We start from the raw sequence: 17,686 nt of genomic DNA on the forward strand, positions 1-17,686 counted from the left end.
CTAATCTCTCAGGATTGTAAGAAGGTGAAGAGAGTGATCTCTTGCCACACAGGAAGACCACGTGAGGACACAGGTGACCACCCGCAAGTCAGACAGAGGGCTCTCCCCAGCAGTCAACCATGCTGGCACCCTCATCTCAGACTTCCAGCCTCCAGGATTGTGAGAAAATAAATAGCTGTTGTGTAAACCAGCCATCTGTGGTATTTTACTATGACAGCCCAAGCAGGGGGCCCCTGGGTGGCTCAGTCGGTTAAGTGTCTCCCTCCTGCTCAGGTGCTGATCCTGGAGTCCTGGGATCAAGCCCCGTATCAGGCTCCTGCTTCTCTCCCTACCTGTGCTCACTCTGTGTGTGTGTGTGTGTGTGTATGTGTGTGTGTCAAATAAATAAAATCATTTTTCAATAACTGACAGCCCAAGCAGATGAATGCACCCTCCGTCCATACCCTGTACTCAGCAAGCCTCCGTCACCTGTTCCTCTCCCTTCTCCCATGCGCCAGCTAGCTATCACTGTGTAGTAAATCAGCCCACAATTTAGTGGCTTCATGCAGGCATCATCCCCCATGATTCTGGGGGTTGGGTGGGCATGCCTTTTGGTCGGAGACAGCTGGGCTTATCCCCGTGGTCGGCTGTCAGCCTGGTTGCGGCCGGCTGGTGCAGGAGAGCGTCCAGCGGCCTCATCCTTTGCTCTGCACGTCCTCCCATCTGTCAGCAGGCTGGCTCTGGATCCTCTCGCCGTGGTCCCAGGGAGCCGGAGAGTGTGAAGAGAAAATAAACTCCAGTGCCCAAGCGCTTTTCACGCCTTTGCTTCTGACGCATTTGCTGAGTTTCTCCTAAACCCTAAGCCATGTGGGCAAGCCCATGTGCAGGGACCTAAGCGCGGGCCCTCTCGGAGGGGCCGAGCTGCAGTCACACCTCACAGGAGGGAGCCCACAGGATGGGGAGGGTTTGTGGCCGGTTCTGCAATCAACAGGTGATGGGAGGTGCTTCCTGAGCTATGATTGCCTGAGGACTTGGATTTGAATGCGGTACATTCAAAGGCTGGATAACAAATTAACAGCTGGGAATTGGCAGTGGGACAAAGCAGAACAAGACTGACAGGGAGAGAAGGAACAGTTTCTAATTGTTTAATTGACGTACAGAAGAGCAATACATCGTCATGGAGTGATCTTGCCAACTTGCTAAATTTACATGGCAATTATGGTGACTTCCTTGTAGATTCTTTAGGATTTCCTATATATCGTGATCATTTGTAGAATATATATTGAATATATAAAATATAACATGATCATGTTACCTGCAAGTAAGGGCAATTTTCATTCTCTCTAATGTGTTTTATTTCATTTTCTTGAAGCCATTTCCAGTCTGAAAGGAAAAACATTTGTTCTTTTGCCATTAACTATGAGTTAGGTAGAGGGTTTTCATAGATGCCTTTTATTAACTCAAAGCTATTCCTTTCTATTCTTAAAATAGAGTCTTTGTTCACCATCGTTAGACATCATTTCTTCTTCCCTAAGTATAAGCAATTTTGGAGCTATAGATTTATCTTTTAAATTCTATGTTAGCTGGATCCCCTCAATTTTAATTTTCGTTTTTAGTCATTTTGGAATATTCTCTAATTTTCTTCATCATTTCTTTGACCCATGTGGTGTTTGGAAGTATGTTGGAAGATTTTTCAGATGTAATTATTATTATGGATTCCCTAATCCAATTCTTTTGTTATCAGAGAACATGCTTCATAAGTCTTTAGGCCTTATCAATTTGATACTTGTATTATGTCCAGCCTTTGATTTCTCTTGTTGAATGTCTGGTGACCACGTATAAAGAATGTACATTTTATTGTTGGTGGATAGAATGGTCTATAAATGTCAGATCAGTTAGATTGACGGTGTTAATTAAGGATGTCTGTTCTTATTTGTCTATTTGTTCTATTGGTCATGGAGGGATATCAAAATCTCTAGTGATAACATTTAGTCTATTTACTTTCTGTTCTGTCATTTTTTTCTTCACATATTTGAAACTCTAAGTGCATACATAAACTTAGAAATGTTGTGCCTGTTGATGATTTTATTATAAAATATTTGTCTATTTTAAGATTTCTATCATTGGTTTCCAGCAACTTCATTCTGATGTGTTTGGTGTGGTTTTGTCTATACATTTCTTGATCTTGTTTATTGTTTTTATCAAATTTGTAAAATCTGCAGACTGTTTCTTTGATTTTGCCTTACAGATAAATTAGCAAGATGTCCAAAAATCACTGAAGTTCTGTTCATTTTTTGTCTGTGTTACTCTCTGTACTTCAGTTTGGATAGTTTCTATTTCTCTATCTTCAAGTTCACCAATCTCTTCTTCTAAAGTAACTAATCTCTATTAAACCCATCCAGTTTTTCACTTCAGATATCGCATATTCCATCTCCAGGACGTCATGTGGTCTTTCTTTGTATTTTTCCTTATGTATATGTTTTACTTTAAAATAAAATACAGTAGGTCTCTTAAGTCCTTGTCTGATAGTACCATTCACTGTCCTTTCTAGTGTCTTCTATTATTGACTGACGTTTTCCCCTTCATTCCGATGACATTTTCCTGCTTCAGTCTATTGATTTTAATTGAAGGATGTACATTGTGATTCCTACATTGTTAAGTGTTAGATTTTGTTGTCTTAAGGAGCACTGGAGTTATTTTTTTATTTTTATTTTTTTCTGAAAGACACTTGGGGATTTGCTTGATCCTTTAAAGGCTGGTATTTCAGGATTTGTGGAGTGTGGACTTCACCAGGAGACTGGGTTTTCCCCTACCACTTAGCAGTAACCCTCAGGTCTCTATTCTGGGTGGGTACTCTGGCCTCCCTGCTGTGCCTGGATAAAACTCAAACCTCTCTCAGGTCAGTGTAAGAGCTCTTACACTTTCTCAATTGCTCTTTCCTGACTTGGTGAAATTTCACCTCCTGCATGCACAGCTTAGTATTTAATTATAGCCTGGAGCAGATCTCCATGCACGTTCCTGGGGCTCTTTGTATGGTGCTCTCACTTCTGCTTATTTTCTACAAGTGAAGCCTCATAGCTCCACTGAGTGCCTGTCTTTTCCTTCGTGGACTCTGTGACATTCCTGAGCTCTGCTTGGAGTTCTCTTTTCCAGCAGTCGATAAAGTGCTTCCAGGCAGAAAGTTGGGGTGACTATATGATCCTTCAAGATGTTGCCCTTCCTTTAGAGACTGTCCTTTGCTGCATAATCTCTAATGTCCACAGACAGTTTCACGTGTGTTGTCCATTCCCCTACTTCTTTACTGTGTGTGGATGAATCTGATATCAGTTACTCCAGCATTGCTGGAAATGAAGCCCCCTACTCCATTAGATTTTATTCAACTTACAATGTCATTTGTTAACTCCTTCTAGAGGTAACCAAGGTATGTCAGGCTGTTTGCTCAAAATATATTTTCTATTCATGAAATGCAAATTTTATCAACTCTTTAGAAAAATAGGAGAACTAATTGTGATAAAGCTACAGCTCTTAAGGTAGCAACAGAGTTGTTAGCAGCTATTAAGAATGTTTCTCAGTTAAAGAGACAAAACCGTATAATTAAGACCATTAGATCGGTTGAGGGAGCATTGTTGTGCATTTCTGCAATTTTGTTCTCTTCCGAATTTGGCAGAACTTTTTTTCATTGTCCATACCTTGTAATAATGTCATTGATTTTCATCATTTTTTTAAAGGTTCAATTTGATTATATTTTGTAGAACCATTATTTCTTGGTTTACATGGCTTGTAGAAAGCCTTATTTTTCTGGATCAATTTTTCTAATTTGAAGTGATACAGATTTCTCCTTTCCTTTCTTTAGCTTTATTTAAAGACCCTGCAGGGACATTGATTTGGAATTAATTCATTTATTTAGAGAAATCAAAGAGCCTGCCAGAAATTCTGCTTCTTTTCATGTTTAGGATAGAAATCCTGTTTTTATGGAGTTTGACAATAAGTGAAAATATAAAAGGCTAGAGTTTCTGGACAGGCAACAAGAATCTTTAGAGTTAAAGGAACCCATATTATTGCAGATTAAAAAAAACAAATACAAGCCAAAGAAAAGGCTAAGCGTACCACACTCTGTGCTTACTGTCATGCCCATTCCTGACATCTAATTCCCAACAGAAATTTCTTGGTGAACTGACCATAATAATACCTTTTACACTGCTGTCACTAGTGTGGACCCAATCATCCAGGAACAATCAGCATCAGAACCAGAAACAAATTCAGCCAAGAATCACGTCTAGTGGTGTCTAATTACTCAGTTACCTAACATGTGACCCAGTACAAAGAAATCTCTCTGGAAGAATTATGGATGTGGCTTTTGGAGTATAAAATGAACCCAACTAATTTTCATAGGACACGCACATAATTTTTAAGAAAATTATGCTAGGAAAGATACTTCCAGCTTGGACTGAAAAGGACAGAGACAGCTGAAAATAAGAAAAGACCTCTAGGATTCCAACCTTCATGGCTAAAAAGGAACCTCAGAAACATTTGTCTTCTGGGAAAATGGGGCGTTTCTTATTAAAAAGGAAGTCTATTTTAGAGGGAGAAGATGAGATCAAAAGGTCCACAAAGAGTAACCACTGCCAGGAAGAAGATCTAGACTCCATCCAAGGAATATTTCTGGCTTCCTGCTTTTCCTCTTTTGAATGGGAGTATCCACTATGGTTGTCCGATACTGGCCTCAGCAATGCATTTTCATTGAAAGGAGGTAGATAAGTTTGTCTTTTTAGTTCACCAGGTCTCTGGACCCAGAGAAACTATTCTTGACAATTTGAATCCAAATAGCCTCATCTGCATCTGGACCTGATATAGATCCTGAGATGGTGACGGTGGTTTGCAGCCACTTCCTTGGAGAGTTACAGTATCTTTAGCTGGCCCAGGGTAGGGGTGGCCTCTAGGGCCACCCAAGTGTGTGGATACTGGAAGGGAAAGACGGTTTGAAGTGTGCAGACCCAGAAGCTGGACTGTGGAGTCTTTCAGTGATCAGATTGGAGTCCGAGGTTTCAGTTTTCATTGATGCCTAGTCAAAATGGCAGTTCTTTCCCATCTGGAATACTTCTTCAAAGCATACAATTATAAACACACGATGCATTTTTCTTACCTTAGTGAGAATTGTATGAAATTGAACTGACCAGAATTCCTGTGTTTGTGGTACAGAAATCTTAATTGGTTCTATAAATAGAACATTCATATCTTAAGTTTCATGCTTTGTACATTTCAGATTATCAAATGCTGCCTAACATTGAAATTACCAACGATGGATTGTGAAGCTAAAAGGATCTTCTCCAAATTCTTGATAGTAAAATACAAATTTTGATAATCCATATTAGAGGAAATTATTTTTCTATTCTCCCTATACAAATAGATAATTATAGACTATAGTGTAAAGAAGTAATCAAAATATAGGGTCATGGGACACGTGGGTGGCTCGGTGGTTGAGCATCTGCCTTTGGCCCAGAGTATGATCCCGGGGTCCTGAGATCGAGTCCCACATTGAGCTCCCCAGGGGGAGCCTGCTTCTCCCTCTGCCTGTGTCTCTGCCTCTCTCAGTGTGTCTCTCATGAATAAATAAATAAATAAAATATTTTAAAAAAAAGAGAGAAGTCTGTCTTCGAACTGGGACACAGACTTTGTCCTACTTTGGAACTCAGTTTTGGACTAGAACTTAGACCATCAGCTCACCCGGTTGTCAGGCCCTGGACTTGATTGGAACCATACCATTGACTCTGCTGGGTCTTCCTCAGCTTGCTGACTGTATAGATCCTGGGACTTCTCAGCCTCTGTAATGATGTGAGCCTTTTCCTTATAATAACTTGCTCTCACTAAATGAGTTATAAAATAATGCTTTTATCCTTGAGGAGTTAATATTTTAATGAGGGAGAAGAGATATTCATAGCTATAATTCTCCAAATGGCAGTTCTAATAAGCATAGTATTAATAGCGGTTAATTAAATTTTAGAGAGAAATGGGCAGTGTTTCATGAAGCAAGTAAAAAATCATGCAAAAGTTACTTCTGAAATGCCTGAGTGGCTCAGTGGTTGAGCATCTGCCTTTGGCTCAGTTCATGATCTTGAGGCCCTGGGATTGAGTCCCACATCAGTTTCCCTGCAGGGAGCCTCCCTCTGCCTGTGTCTCTGCCTATCTCTCTGTGTCTCTCATGAATAAATTTTAAAAATCTTTATTAAAAAAATTTACTTCTATTTGGATTTGGAATGCATTGAATTGTTTGTACCAGGATCACATTGGAATCTTCTTTCACCCTGGGCACAGGGAGGCTCCGGGCAGAAGGCTTCTCTGTGAGGTGTGGAAAATTGCTGTTAAGTGATAAGTTATTAATAACTCTCACAGTTTTGGGGGTTAGAAACCTGAAAATCAAGATGTCATCAGGGCAATGCCCCCTCTGAAGCCTCCAGAAGACTCTTCCTGGCTTTTCCGACTTCTGGTAGCTGTAGGCATTCCTTGGCTCATGGCCACACAACCCTAATGGTCTCTGCCGCCATCTTTACGTGGCGTTCTTCTCCCTGTGTGTCTCTCCGTCTTCACATAGAGCTCTCCTTCTTCTCTCTGTGCTTTCTTTTCTTAAAAGGACACAAAATGCGCACTGGATCAGAGCCCACTCTAATCAAGTTCCCTTTTGTTCACTGATACGTTCTTCATTCTCTTCCTCTGTCTTTCCTTATCTTCATTCTTTTCTACCTGTTTGCACCATGTGTTCTACTTCTGGTTAGCCCCAGATTAGGGAAGCCCTTCATTACTGTATCAGTTATGGTTTCAGGACCATTGATTTAGATATCACAGACTCAGAGGTACTGGACTGTGAGCCCCTGAACTTCTGGGATCATGCCTTGTTCATGGTATAGTAAGAAAGTAAGTTGTGGTAGCCAGAACTTACTTTACCTTTTGCAGTCTTGTTTTAATCATCCATCAGATGGACACCATAATAATGGGACCTATACCTGCTAAGGACCATTGATAAGTGTTAACCCCTTAGTATCTTAATGTTCCTTGTTAGTCACTACCTACTAAGCACTCGAATGAAAGGACAAATGTGTGCCTCAATGTAAACCAGCTATCCAGGAGTCAGAGGTTGTGATTTCTAGAGCCAGACGGATTTCTAGACATTGGTACAGTGGTGTATAATGGCGGGTGAAGTTTGCTTGCACAACAAAGGCTTAATAAAGGGGATCCCTGGGTGGCGCGGTGGTTTGGCGCCTGCCTTTGGCCCAGGGCGCGATCCTGGAGACCCAGGATCGAATCCCACGTCGGGCTCCCGGTGCATGGAGCCTGCTTCTCCCTCTGCCTATGTCTCTGCCTCTCTCTCTCTCTCTCTCTCTCTCTCTGTGACTATCATAAATAAATAAAAAAATTAAAAATTGAAAAAAAAGGCTTAATAAAATATGAAATGAACTTGGATAAGAGTGAAAAGAAGTTCAAATGGATGAGAAGATTATAAGGCAACAAGCAACAACCAGCTGCTGTAAGTCATAGCTGTCTTCAATTCTGAGGAATAGAAGACTCTGGATGAATCAGAGTTGGGTATATTGATTTCCAATTTTAAAGAACGAGAAGCTTCCTTACACTGTCAAGCTTACCCACACTTAGAAGGCAACGCAAAGCCAAGACCCAACTGGTCAACCAGTAGAAATACAATGGAGCCACTTTTAGAGTTTGACAGTTTGTTACAAATAACAGGAAGAAGAATAAGGCAGAGAGGTGAGCTGTTGTCGTATACACCAAAAAGGATGACACCCAAACAAAGGGCAATGATTGCAAGACTAGTCATGTGATGCCCTGTTGCTGACTTGCCTTTGCTTCCTCAGAACCCAGGAGATGATAAGCTGTCTCATAACCTCCTCGTAAGGAGATAGAGAAGTGGGTGGGAGAGGGCTTCCCAGCAGCTCCTTCAAGACCATCCACCCTTTCTGCACTTCAGGGTGGTGTTCCACCAGGACTCGGATAAGCTGCCATTCAAGCTTTGTTTATACAGATACCTGCATGGTCACCAGGGTGGACCAATTCCCTTATACTCATCAGTCAATTTGGATGGACCTAAACAAAGCTTGGAAACAGATCACTGATGAGCAAGAAGATGATTTGTGAACATCTAAAGAGAGAATGGGCTGATGGTGTGATGCTAACAAAATAAAATTTGATATAAATGAATGTGCCATCATGACTTTGGTTCTAGGAAACTGACCTTCCCATTAGGTGACAATGGGACCTGGCTTAGCAGAAATCTCCAAAGAAAAAGACTCATGAGTCAGACTCCTTGGGTTTTCCTGGATAGCTTATTGTGATCTGAGAGCCAGAAGAGAAAGTGCACTGTTTGCTTTTAGTATTAGGTTGTATGTTTCCAACCCCATGGAAGTGGTAGGCTTAGTGTAACCCATGTGCAGGGACACACAGTTTAGGTTCAAGGGACTGAAAGCCCTTTAAAAAAGTAAGGGTTTCTTAGGCTAAAGGAGAATCAAGATGGATTATTATCATTAGTATTAAGTAAACCCCTACTGTGTGCTGGATATCCTGTTAAGTGCTTTACATGGATTATGAATTAAAGCCTCATAATACCATATTGAATAATTACCATTATTCTCATTTTCTGTATGAGACCGTGAAAATTCTACAAGGGTCAATGGCTACCCTTAGATATCTTGCTAACTAGTGCCTAAGTGGGGGATGTGAACCCAGGACTAACCCCAAGTCCACACTCCTGACCAGTACTGTGATATCTCACTGGAGTTTTCCAATATTTGAAAGGATTTAATGCTTGAAATTGTGCTCCCCCCCAATTCACATGTCAAAGCCCTAATCCCCAATGTGACTATATTTGGAAATAAGGTCTTTAAACAGGTAATTAAAATGAAATGAGGTTATAAGGGTCGGGGTCTAATCCAGTGGGACTCAGGTCTGCGTAAGAAGAGGCGCTGATACACTCGCCTGCCGAGGAAAGAGCACGAGAGGACCCGGTGAGAAGGCGGCATCTGCAAGCCAAGGACAGAGACCTCGCTCTATTGTGTGCTGTTACGGCGGCCCAGCAAACTACAGAAGATGTGGGATCTGTTTGGTATTCAAAAGGTATTGAACCGAGGGCACTGAGATGGGGGGCCCCTGCCGACAAGGACTCCAAGGAATAGCTCCAAACTGGAATCTGCAGAGAAGATACCTTTGCACTCGATAATGGGAGGAACTTTCTAAGGAGTCTCCCAGAAATGTGCTTTTTGGGTTGTCTTGGCTTAGAGCCTCTCTGCCTGCAATACAATTCCAGTGTGTAGCCTGGATGACTCTTTTTTGAGTGATGTTGACAGATTTCAGTGCTCAGCAGTTGGTTGGACTAGATAATCTTTAAAGTCTCACTTATCTCTCTTCCTTGTACTCATTGAGCTTTAAAAAAAAAAAGTTTTTTTTTTTTTTCAATAATCTTAGATTTACAGAAAAGTTGCGAGGATAGTACAGAGGGTTACTTTATACTGACAGCCAGTTTTCCTTCACATTAATATCTTACTTCGCTGTGGGTATTTGTCACAACTAATGAACCAATATTCCATTGAGCTCTTGAACCTTTTTTTTTTTTTTAGAAAAAAATGACGAGTTTGTCTTTAGCTTAATCAAAGTGAAGTGTTTATTTGCTCTAAAAATAACTATCGAAAATACAAATGTTGGTTCTGAGAACTCTTAACTGAGCAAAGAAATTTCAAGAAAAAAGCAAAAATTTACCCCCCAAATTTCACACAGGTGGGCAGAACAAAAGCTTTAGAGACTTGGGAATGGTTAGAAATCTCAGAAATAGGGGGATCCCTGGGTGGCTCAGCTGTTTAGTGCCTGCCTTTGGCCCAGGGCGCAATCCCAGAGTCCTGGAATCGAGTCCTGCGTTGGGCTCTCGGCATGGAGCCCACTTCTCCCTCTGCCTGTGTCTCTGCCTCTCTCTCCCCTCTCTATGACTATCATGAATAAATAATAAAAAAAATAAAAAAAAGAAATCTCAAAAATAGCTAATAGTGTAGAATTTAGGAAATTGGATATGTGTCTGAGGGGGGATGAAAAACAAGGTAGCTGCTCTGAAGCCCTGTGATTGACCAGAATGTAGCTGGAATGAGCCGAAGGTTAAAGCAGGATGCAGGACCCCAGAGAGTTGCTTCCATTCTTGTTGGGTTGGGTTTGGTTTGGTTAATACAGTAAGCTTAATGGGAAAGCCAGATCTTATTTTGCTTTCTTTGTAAGATAACAAGATTTCTTCCCCTACTTTTTAAGGGAGCTAAAATACAAAAATTCCTTCTCATTGGCCTCCAAAGCTTCCAGATATACTTTTGAGTGCCGATGTTTGACCCTGAGCCCTTTAGTTCCACACAGGGGCCACAGACCCACAAGAACTGCCATTTCCATGGTGCACGTACAATAAGGATTTTTGTCAGGGCACCACTTCCTGAGACAAGAGGTTCTTGTGGCGGAAGCACAAGAGGGAACTACCTGACTCTTCTTCTCAGCACTGTTGATGAATTATGAGTTTTTAGGATACAAAAACTATACAATGAAAAATATGTAGAAAGATTTCATCCTGTGGTTTGTTTTCCTGGGAAATCATCAGTGGAAAAATGGATTGAGGGGCACCTGGGTGGCTCAGTCGGTTAAGCATCTGCCTTCAGCTGAAGTCATGATCCCAGGGTCCTGGGATGGAGCCACAGGTTGGGCTCCCTGCTCACTGGGGAGTCCGCTTCTCCCTCCCCCTCTGCCTGCTGCTCCCCCTGCTTTTGTGTAGTGCTCTCTCTCTTCCTCTCTCTCTCTCTCTCTCTCTAATAAATAAATATTTTTTAAATGGATTGAAAACAGTTATCAACTAATGGTCTATAGGTCTTGGCATGTTGAAGACCTTTCATTTTCCTAAACCCACTTAAAAAAAAAAAAAAAACGTACTCTGTAAAATTCCAAGCTTTCCAAAGATACTAAAAATGTATTTTTCCACTACAAACTGCAACCCCAGCAAGTAGATCTTGATGCAACTCTGTGTCACAAAAGAACCAACATGGTAACATAAACTAAGCTCGTAAAACCCACACAGAAGAGGGAATGGTATGTTTAAATAGCAGCATCCATTTGGGCGTCGGATTATGTAATGCATACTGAAAAAGTGAAACCTTCTGCCGATTGTTGGAAACCGTTTTAGACATCATTCCGTTTGGCAGCCCTTCTTATCTTGTGAAAAAGCGAGGCTGCCTCTGTCATCTTCACTTTGTCATAACAAAGATGGTATTTGTCCCCATACTGTCATAACTGGACATGGGAGCGTGTTCGCCAAGTCAGAGGAGAAACAGATTTTAATTCTACACAGATCTGTGTAGTAGCTAAGAAAAGCTGGAACAACCACTGTTACAGATGAATAATTGGCGAAGACCTTAATGAGTGATTACAGATTGTATAAAGATATTTTTTAAATTAGTAGATGCCTGAATCAACGTTAACACCCATGAGACAAGAAGGGGATCAGCAGATTCCATTAAAACTAAGACAATGAAGGGGATGATTCATGCAGGAATAGGACAAAAACGTTACCCCTCATCTCCTCTGGATATAATTTTTGTTAGTCTTTGCATGAGGAGGGATTAGATGTTAATAACTGCTCCTGACAATTTGCTGTCGATGTGTTTGCCTGATGCACGTAGTAAATTGGTATTAACCATTGAGTAAATAGCAAATACTTCATTCTATATTCCAGGTTCAGTTTCAACGGATCCTTGTGTTGGTTTTCTGAAATCCCAAGTCACTGAATTCTTGGACAGAGGTTAAGGGTGGTAACTCAGGTGGGTTGTCACAAACTGACCGTTCAGCCATTGGCTGTGGACCAAACCAGGTACAAGGCCTCCTCTCCTGGTGCTGCCGAGCAAAGGATGCCCGTCTTCAGGACGTAGACCTACATTGCCCTGAGTTAGTCTGTCTCCGATCGGTGTTTCTCAGAGTGTGGTGGGCGGATCACCAGTGTCAGAATTCCCAGAGGGACTTATTTACAACACAGGTTCTGGGGCCATGCTCAGCCCAGACCTCATGAGTCAGAATTTCTGGGATGAGTCAGAATTTCTGGGAATGTACAGGAATCTTTATTTCCGAGACACAATTGTCACTTTGAATGAGTGAAAACTCCTGTCTTAGATATTGTCAACATGCAGGGGAATGGATTCTATGTAGAAATTCTCTGAGAAACCAGAAGGTCATTACCCGTGTTTAGTATTTCCTCAGTAATGCCTCTATTTATTTGTATCGATAGATGATTCTCTAGGAAGGCTTCATTTGGATGTTGGGAATATTTACAGTCTGTGTATGGAGATAACTGTAATCAGCTACCTCAGAACCCACATGACATGACCATGCTGTGTATCTGTAGATGATTTTCGGATTACTCAGGCAACCTGTAAAGTAGTTACATAAAAACTTAATTAAAATCATACAATTGAGACAGACCTATTTTGTCAATTCCCACCTTTCTCTATGTACCTAAGGACCACCTACATGCTCCCATGGCAAGTCATATGTGGTTTTATAAACCATCCATGTAAACTACTTCAAATCCAACAGATAATATTCTCAATGTTGCATCCATGAAGCATCCACAATTACACTTCGTACTTTTATAGCTGGACAAACATGGGGACCTTAAAGAATGTTGATTTGCATGAAATAATCTTCCTCGACAGGGTAATAATAATAAAAAAATAATGTCTATTTTTGAAATATCCAACAGTGATGGTGGTTTATTTTGGAGAAGCGTTATTTTGGCAAAGCGAAGAACATTGTATCGCAGAAGTATGGTGTGGTGATTACAAGTGTAGACTCTGGAAAGGGACAGGCCAGACCCAGAATTCAGTTCTAGCATTTCTTAGCAGAGTTATCTCGGACAAAATATTGAACTGTTCTGTGCTTCAGTAGAATGGCAAAAAATAATTGCACCTGTCTCATTGGTTTGTGGCTGATTGCATAAGTCATATACATAAAGGCTGAGACCAACCAGTGTCTGGTAGGTAATAAGCACTCAGCGTCAACCATTATTATTATTACCCTTTATTAATATTAATAATAATATTTTTATTATTACACAACCATTATTATTATTACCCATTTGATAACATGCCAGAATTATGCCTCAGGTCATTCATCTGTTTTTGGTATATTTTTCTACTCCTTTTTGCTCTCACCAGAATCTTGAGGTTTCTTTTTTAAAAATTGAGATATAGTTGACGTACCATTATACTAGTTCCAAGTGTACCACTGAATAATTTGATATTTGCATATGTTGCAAAAGGACCACCACAGTAAGTTTAGTTAAACATCCATCACCATACGTAGTTGCGAATGTTTTTCTTGTTGTGAGAACTTGTTCCCAGATCCACTTTCCCAGCTACTTTCAAATATGCAGTATCCTATAATCAATTGCAGTCCCTATGCTGCACGTTACATCCCCATGACTTAGAAGTGCGTAGCTTCTGACCTCTTCACCCATTTGCCCACCTTACACTCCCCGTTTCTAATAACCACCAATCTTTTTTTTCTTCATCTCTTAAGGGTTTTTCCCTCTCTCATCTCACACAATGCTGAAAAAAATAAAAAAATAAAAAAACAGACTATTAACTTGAATTCTAAACAAAGATTCTTGGGTCTGTTTTTGTCCTGTTTTATTTTTCTCCTAGACCATATGGTTGAGGGCTTGGGGCTGGAGAAAGAGGAAAGGAAAGGCAGGGTGGCGACTTTGGAAGGAGATAACTGGAAGAAGGAACTAGGAATCCCCAAAGGGGGAGGGGAAGGAAAGGCCCTTCATCTGGAAATGACCCATGACACACACACACCCTCCGGTGCGGACACCTGCCAGCGGCCCTCGCATGGAGAGTCAAGCTGCCCTCCAGCAGTCCTGCACACCTGGAAGCCTCTGCTAAAGGGCGGGGGAACCTGGTCATCCTGAGTGGATCTGGGAGCTTGAAGGGAGAACTGCTTAGAGCCAGCGGAGAATTTCCCTAAGAATGGAGCAGAGGGCAAACAATTGCTGTTGGAATTCAAATACGCGAATCTAGCAATGCAACAGGAAAAGGCTAAACTGCAAGGTCAAGCTAGCGTTTGGATGATTTTAATTTCCACGTTCTGAAGTTGCAGGAGTTACACAACCACATTATTTAATTACAGAGTCAAGTTTTGAGTGTAGTTAAAAAAAAAATTGGTTCCTTCTCCAATAATTCTTGCTAGCAATTTTAATATGTCCCCTCTTTAAATGAATCATTTTCCTTTAACTTTTAACCAAAACAGCTTTTAAAAAAAATCTTGCAAATTACTTTCTCATGACATAAATCTCCTCAACCTCCCTCCACCAGGTACTATGTCTCATAGCTTTTATTTGCATTTTCCAAAATTATGGATGACCTTGACTGTACAAATCTCATTTATTGTTTCCCTTGACTTCTTAGAAGTATTTGGCACCAAATCCTTTGTCTACTTTCTTGAAATGATCTTCCCTTAATTTCACAATATTGCAATATGCTAATTTCTCTTCTTTTTAATTTGTGACATCTTAGGAGTCATCCTTGGCCTCAAGAAACTTACAGTGTAGTGCCAAGGCCAACATTTTGGCAGACCCTTGCTAGCGATTGGCCCAGTCTCAGTGCACAGAACTCTTCTTCCCAGCCACTTACTTCTACACATCTGTTAGTCCGCAGGTGTACCGCCAGGAAGTACCCTTTACGCAGCAAAATAATGCACTATGGGAGCATGGGCAGAGAAGAAGTAATCCTAATGGAGATAAGGGAGGTTTATACAGGAGATGACACTTGGGATGGATGACGAAGGATGAAGAAATTTCAACAGAAAGAAGTGGAGAAAAGATTCCACATGGATGAACTGCTCAAGCAGTGATGCAAATGTAGAAAGATATTATTCTTCGTTGTCCTGGGATGAAGAACTGTCACCAGGATAAAGCAAAAGACGTCAACTCTAGTAGATCGGTGGGGACAGGGTGCACATAGATCGTGGGTGAATGCTGTGGACCCCGGACTGTTTTACGTAGTAATACAAAGGGAGCCGTTACAATTCACAGATGCAAGAGTGTCCCTGTTAGAGGTGTGTTTTAGAAAAAGAAACTCCAGTGTCCGTGTGGAGAACATGTTAGTGGGAAGTGGAGATTAGTGGTGAGATCTCTGTTTATTTATTTATTTTTTTATGTATCTCATTCAGCATCCATCATGCATTGCTTTCTTGGATTACTTATCTTCTCTGTGCTAAATATGTGTATGCCTTGCCCTCCGAGATAAGCTATTTAAGGCAGGGGCCACATCTTGTTTTTCTCGTAAACATGCTATATAGCCTACACGGAAGGTATCGCCCTGCCTTGAGCGTTATCATAATTTTCACTCTTGTTAACACCTGCCGAGCACTAATGCAAAGTCGATTGCATGTAGCGTCTCATTTAATCTTTGTAATATGGTTGTCCCCATTTTATACAGGTGCAAACAGAGATTTGGAGAATTTCGTCGTTTGCTCCAAGTCATATACTTGGTAGCCAGCAGAGCCGGGATTCAAAACAAGTTCTTTGTGATTCCAATGTTACCAACAACGTTGTTAAATGGACTCTCCACGGTGGCCAGTCCGTGAATACTCTTGAGTGATTGGATAAATAAAAATGGTGAATCACAGAATACATTCTTCCTGGTTTGAGTTGATCTGTATAGGCAGTTAAATTTATCTGTTCATACTAGGAAGATATATCCAGCGTCTGAATTGTGCAAGTTTGTCTATCCCATATTTTCAGATAATAAAGTTAACGATAATGGCACAAGGCATTACTTATATGAATAAACGTCATTAAAGAACCAGATAGGAAATCACGTCAGTCCTCTATCCGGGTTCTGTAATATCTCTTTCCACTGTTCTGTTGGGTCTGCAGAATCCAGTGTACTTTTTATTCCCATCATTCGTAAGCTCTAGCGATTCGGGGGAGGACCTCCTTCCTTTAACTGGAGCCTTCTTTCAATGCAGGAATTTATGCTGCCCCCTGGGTTAATCCCTTGGCCATGTTCTTTGCCAATGGATTCTCAGAGCCCTGCTTCCTTGACTCAGGTTAGAACAACTCTCAGGTGATCATTTCTAACGTCCCCTGTGGGATTAGGCTGTGTGGGATTTCACTTGGGATCATACCTTTACCTGGCTTCCTGCTCTTTGTCCTTTTTCCTTCAGTCCTTCAGCCTTTCGTTGGTTTTACTTATGAGCATTTCCTTGATAAATTCCTTGCATGTGAACCTTCGTTTCAGGATCTGCCTCTGGGAAAGTTGACTTAGGACAAAATACACATTAAAATCTAATGAGTATGCTCATGTTTTTCCCTTTCTTTTTGTTGTTTAACATGGTGTGTATCCCTTTCTAATTCATTGTAGGTTGGAAAGAGCCCATGACGGACATTACATGCAGTGTCATATTAGGATGCCTTCTGTTACTCTGTGACTTTGCATGAAATTTGATTTGACATTTGATACTTTTTGTAGCAAGCCATGCAGAAAAGTTTTCTGCTGAATGTAGTCATGTATAAAAGTGCAGCTTATATGTATTCGTTGTATGGAAACTAGAAATTGCCTTAAAAATTCCACTATTGAATTTTCAGGAGTTTGAAAATCTAAGTTCTTAAGTTGTATCCCAAATATAGCCAATGTGCTTTTTAAAAATGGGTACATTTTGAATTCACATGGTTCCGATAATTCTGTTTCTTTCAGCATTATGAGCAAAACATTGATATGTTTTCTTCCTTCATTTCTCAAGCTGCGCATTTTATTTCCTCCAGCAGGACCATGGGTAAGCAAATCATTCCAAATTTAGCACATTGGAAATGTCTCATGTTTAAATCATAGATGTTTTTATGGGTCGTGTGCCTTTTGCTAACTCCATCTCCCACTTTGCTCCAGGTAATATTCTGAATAATGGCAGTTTCTTCTGCATCCAGACTGGTGATGGTGTTCAACCCTCAAAATGGACAGGTCATAATAAATAGACTTTAGGGAGAGCTCAGTGGTGCTCATGATCTGCAAACTAACTGACCCCTCTTCCCTCCAGCCTTAGATTGTAAGTGATTAGACTGTGAGTGATTAATGTGACCCAATCAGCATCCTAATCCTGTTTAGGTGACTGACTGCTGTTGGCGTGGAGTGGAGCTGCCTAACCTAGAAATTCTTGAACTTGGAGGGAAACAGACATGGGGGAGGGGGCAGGAATTTAGTTGAAGAAAAGATATATTTTCATTCTTAGTCCTTTTGCAATACTTAGTTACTTCCTGTGTCTTGGAGGTTACATTCTAAATCCCAATCAGAGTACATTCTAGAGCCTTGCAGTGGAATAGATGCTCTCGTGTTAACTATTAGCTAATCCCCCAGGACAGAAGGCCAGTATGGGGTAATGCGTAGAAACCACTGTAAGATGGAGAGACAGGTGAAGGGAAGAGGATGGGTACCCAAACCTGAACAAGGAGAAATCTGTCAAGTTCTAGGGCCTGTCGGATGCTCGGCATGAGAGAGGAAGCTAATAGGGCCAGGCGGTGAGCGCAGGCAGGGATGGAGGGGAAGGGGAAGGTAGGGGCAGAAATGAGGCAGGAAGACTTGGGATTTTGGCAGTATCCTGAGCTGAGATGGCAGGGGCTGCCTTTTGATGCCTTGGTGCT

This window comes from Canis lupus, chromosome 3 (genome assembly GCF_003254725.2).
Source record: "Canis lupus dingo isolate Sandy chromosome 3, ASM325472v2, whole genome shotgun sequence".
Taxonomy (NCBI): Eukaryota; Metazoa; Chordata; class Mammalia; order Carnivora; family Canidae; genus Canis; species Canis lupus.